We start from the raw sequence: 5,000 nt of genomic DNA on the forward strand, positions 1-5,000 counted from the left end.
AATCAACTGAGTTAAGTAATCTTGATAATTAATATGTAATACCGATACGAAGGCTCACGAGTTTGGTAGCAAGTACCATTTTTTTTTTTTTTTTTTTTTTACTAAAAATAACCTAAAATATAGAAAATATGCCCCTCCCCGTATACAATATCCCTGACACGTGATAGGCGGTCGAGAGAGAAAGAGACCTTGCGGTTGGTCGGCGAAGATGTAGGTGGAGCAATGTTTCGAACGTTCAATGGCTAATCATAGACTCTCCTTGCTCGTGTCCACCAATGCTATGCCTTGACGAGCGAGTGTGGGCGTGGCTATTTTTGTCAGGATAATTTGCACTGGGTACATTTTAATAATATATATATATGTATATATATATATATATATATATATATATATATATATATATATATATATATATATATATAAACTTATCAACTTTACTGTATATTTTTCGATTTATCGATTGATCTATTTACGCATCTATTTGTTTAATTATTTATTTATTTATATTCGTAAGTATTTATCTATTTTTGTTATCGTGGGAAAAAAACAAACTTTCCCAGCTGCAACACCCACGCTTCGACATCAGGGAGCCCAAAAAAAAATATAGTCTTTAGACTCTCTAGAGAGAAGCTCTTTCTCAGTTGAAAAAATCACAAGCGTATTAGCCAGAATAAAACAAAAGAGGTAAGGCTCTTAAGGACAAACTCCACCTGGCGAAGGCCCAGGAAGGACGACTTTTCCTCCTGAAAGAGATAGAAGAGGAGGAGAAGGAGAAAGTTGAAGAGGAGGAAGAGGAATAGGAGGGGGAAAAGAGTAGGGGGTGAGGAAGATGAGGAGGAGGAGGAGGACAGAGAAGAGTAGGGGGTGCAGAAGAAGAGAGAAGGAGGAGGGAGAAGAGTAGAAGGAGGAAAACGAGGAAGAGGAGGGCGAGGAGGAAAAGGAGGAGGAAAGGGGGGATAGGAAGAATAACAAGATAAGGAAGAGGAAAAGGGGAGGAGGAGGAACAGTGAGAGGAGGCGGAAGAGGAATACTGGAGGCTCTTCTTTCGAGTGGTTGACGCCCCTCGTCACCATGACGAAGACGCACAGAATGTGGTAGCAATTTGCAACCGAGACTCTGCAAGCACCAGGAAGAGATTCGTTGCGGGTCGGATCGGAGAAGAACAGGAGGAAGAGGAGGAGGTGGAAGAGGAGGAGTTATAGGAAGAGGAAGAGGATAAGAAAGTTGAAGAGGAAGGGAAAGGGGAAGAGAAGTAATAGGAGGAGGAAGGGGATAAGGAATTTGAAAAGGAAGAGGAAGGGGAAGAAGAGCAGGAAGCTGAAAAGGAGGGAGGGAGGAGGAAGAGGAAGAAGAAAAGGAGTAATAGGTGAAGGAAGAAGTTAAGAAAGTTGAAGAGGAAGGGGAAGAGGAGGAGTAATAGGAGGAGGAAACTGATAGGGAGGGAGGGAGGAGGAAGTTGAAGAAGAGGAGGAGTAATAGGTGAAGAAAGAAGTTAAGGAAGTTGAAAAGGAAGAGGAATGGGAAGAGGAGGAGTAATAGGAGGAGGAAGAGAATAAGGAAGTTAAAAATGAAAAGGAAGAGGTGGAAGAAGAAGGAGAAGAAGAGGAGGAAGAGGATTATGAAGTTGAAAAGGAACAGGAAGAAGTGGAAGAGGAAAGAGAAGAGGAGAAAGAGGATAAAAAAATTGAAAAGGAAAAGGAAGAGGTGGAAGAGGAGGAATAATAGAAGAGGGGAGAGAATAAAGAAGTTGAAAAGGAAGAGGAAAAGGTAGAATAGGAAGGAAGAGTAATAAGAGGAAGAAGATAAGGAAGTAGAAAAGGAAGAGGAAGAGGAGGAAATGTGGTGGGGAATGGTCAGGAAGAGATGAGATAAAAAAGAATAGAAAAACAAGAGGAGGAGGAGGAAGAGAAGAAGTAAAGGAAGAAGGAGGAAGAAAATGTGGAAGGGGAAGATGAGGAGGGGAAGATGAGGAAGAGGAGGAGGAGGAAAGGTGGAGGAGGAAGTGATGGAGGAAGAAGAGGAAGATGAAGTAGGAAGAGATGTGGTAGAGAAGAACAGGCGGAACAAGAGGAAAGAAAATGAAAAGGGAAAGAATAAGAGGAGGAGGAGAAGGAGGAGGAGGAGGAGGAGGAGGAGGAGGAGGAGTAGGAGGAGGAGGAGGAGGAGGAGGAGGAAGAAGAGGAACGACAAGGCGTAAGAGGATCACCATAGCTTCTATCCTTGGGGACAATACCGCCCTCAGGGATGTGGAGTCAAATGAGATGCTAAAGGAGAGATTTAATGAAGGTCTGAGAATGGAGAGCGAGAGTAAAAGTTAAAAGTTATCAGCATTTTTCTTTTGGCTGGAGATTAGTTTCCAAAGGAAGAAGAGGAGAGGAAGAGGAAGGGGAAAAGGGAAAAGATGTGGCGGGGGAGGAGGAGGTGGAGGAGGAAGAAGAGGAATGGGTGAGGTAAAAATAAAGATAGGGAAGAAGAGTAAAATGAAGAGGAAGAATATTTGTTTAAAGAGAAGGAGAAAGAGGTGAGGTAGAGGAGGAGGAGGAGGAGGAGGAGGAGGGTGGGGTAAGGGCAGAAAGGTAGAAAAGGGAGAGGAGGAGGTGAAGATGAAGGAGGAGGAAGAGGAAGAGGAGGATGGTGAGGAGGAAGAGGAGGGTCGGATTGAAGTATAAAAGTAGAGAAGGAGAAAGACGAAGAGTAAGAGAGCGGAGAGAAGGAGGAAGAGGAGGAGGAGGAGGAGGAGGAGGAAGAGGAAGAGGGAGAAGTAGAGGGACAGAAGGAACAGAAATGCAGAACTAATATTAAGCATTGGGTTGTTCTTGTTCCCACCAGGCAAGTCTAATCGTCTCAGCGACACCCCCGTCCCCCCTCCCCCTCTCCCCCTCTCCCCCTCCCCCTCTCCCCCTCCCCCCTTTCCCTTTCCCCCAATTCCTCCCCTCCCCCCTCTCGGTACTAACGGGAATGTAGGGGATTAATTGAAGATTAATGTTAATCACAAAACAAATCGGTTTATTAGATTTGAGTAACGATATGACATATTTTGTCATTAGCTACAGTCAGGACCAAAATGTTATGCACATTCTGGGACTACCAATATTTTTGATACATACTTTCTATAAAGTGATGTATTCAGAACTCCGGATATATACAGTATATATATGCATATATATATATATATACATATATATACATATATTTATATATGTATATATATATTTATATATGTATATATATATATATATAAAGATATATATATATATGTATATATATATATGTATACATATATATATATATATATATATATATATATATATATATTCAATGTAGCTGTATTATATCTAATACAATATTTTTATTGTATTATTATACAGCAGGGTATAAGTATGTCGGCGATGAGCATCTCCCTACCATCCACCTTCACAACTCGAACTTTGTTCTTATAATCATTTCGAAGTGGAGCCCCAAGGGGCTGGTATTCGGTCTCCGGATGGAACCCAATGTCTCGATCATCTTTGTATTTCCTCCACCTGACAACCGGCGACTACTCCCTTCCTACTAGTTCTTGCAGACAAACAACACAGCCAGTAGTGAAAGATTTCTTCCCAGGGGCAAGCTTCTTTCCTATGGGAAGAGAGTAAGGATAGTTGCCGGCTACTGTGGGGCTGCGGATTTCTAGATCTACATTCTCAGGAGACCGAATGTCAACCCCTCAGGGCTCCACTCCTAGATAAAGATGAAGGTGTTGACGGGTGTTGAAGACGGCTGGGAGGGAGACAGCTCTAACCGACGTGCCTCTAGTGTCTCCCTGTAATTGGCCCTGTGACATAAGGTAGCCTAATATATATTAAATGGTTAGGCTGTACAGGGCAAAAAGAAACAGAATATATATTGAAATTTTTAGGATATTTTGACTGTTCCCCAAAATACAATTTTCAGTCAATCAATTCAAAATTAAACTTGATCATACTTAATCCAGATTATCTCATATCAGATAATTATATAGCAACAGAAATGGCGATTAACGTATATACTCGTGTATAAACCAAATTCATGTATAGTTTGACCCCCAGTATTTGTTTATGAAAATTATATATTTTTTTCATATGCCTCGTGTATAACGCGTCCCTAGCATTTGAACATTGCTAGTAGTCCTATCGTAGTCGAATATTGTAGTCTTGGTCTTAATTCTTATTTATACAACAATACTCCAAAATGGCCCAATAAAACTACTCAAATTATCTGAAACGTGCTTTTGCTTTCGTTTATGTCACACTACAGTTGCTTCTGTGGCTTAAGTTTCTTTCCTTTTGTTGCTACATAAAGACCAAAACCTCAGCCACTATGTATTCTACTTCAAATCAACAAATACCTTATGCGAAAGAAGAATTAAAGATATTATCCCTCGTCTCAAATCTGTGTGCATCTTAGTTCGTAAGTGTTTATATATTTGAGGTATTGCCTTTCCAACGACAACCTTTTTGTCAGGATTACATAAAAGCATAAGAATGAAGGAGACTGCAAGAGACCATAAGGCCTACACTAGGTAGTTCCATGTCCATTACCACCTGTCATTCCTATTCATAAAGTTGTTTAATCGTTTCTTAAAACAACCGATAGATTCAGCGCTCACTACATGGTTACTAAGTTTAGTCCATTCGTCGACCACCCTATTAGTAAATCAATTCTTGCCTATTTCCTTCTTAAATTTAAATTTGTCCAATTCAAATCAATTACTGCGAGTCCTGCCCTATTGTCTTAATATGGCCTTGTTTGCGTCAATCTTGTCAAAACCTTTGATTCACTTGAACACCTCTATTAGACCAACCCACGTCTTTCCAGAGATTGTAAGCTAAGGTACCTAAGCCTCTCTTCGTAATGTAAATTTCTGAGCCTATGTATCATTTTGGCCATTCTCCTCTGTACTGATTATAGTGAATTGAAATCCATTCTATAAGACGAAGGTCAAAACTGTACCGCATAGTCAAGGATGGTTCTAACTAACG

At 40.7% G+C, this 5,000-nt stretch overlaps 1 protein-coding gene across 10 annotated transcripts in view; it reads left to right on the top strand.

Annotated features, from left to right (window-relative positions):
* Positions 1–5,000, top strand: part of LOC143027069 (transient receptor potential-gamma protein-like) — a 529,595-nt gene that overhangs the window by 390,821 nt on the left and 133,774 nt on the right. The window lies entirely within an intron of this gene.

The sequence above is a fragment of the Oratosquilla oratoria genome, chromosome 7, assembly GCF_046742065.1.
Source record: "Oratosquilla oratoria isolate Oo_2021 chromosome 7, ASM4674206v1, whole genome shotgun sequence".
In the NCBI taxonomy this organism is placed as follows: domain Eukaryota; kingdom Metazoa; phylum Arthropoda; class Malacostraca; order Stomatopoda; family Squillidae; genus Oratosquilla; species Oratosquilla oratoria.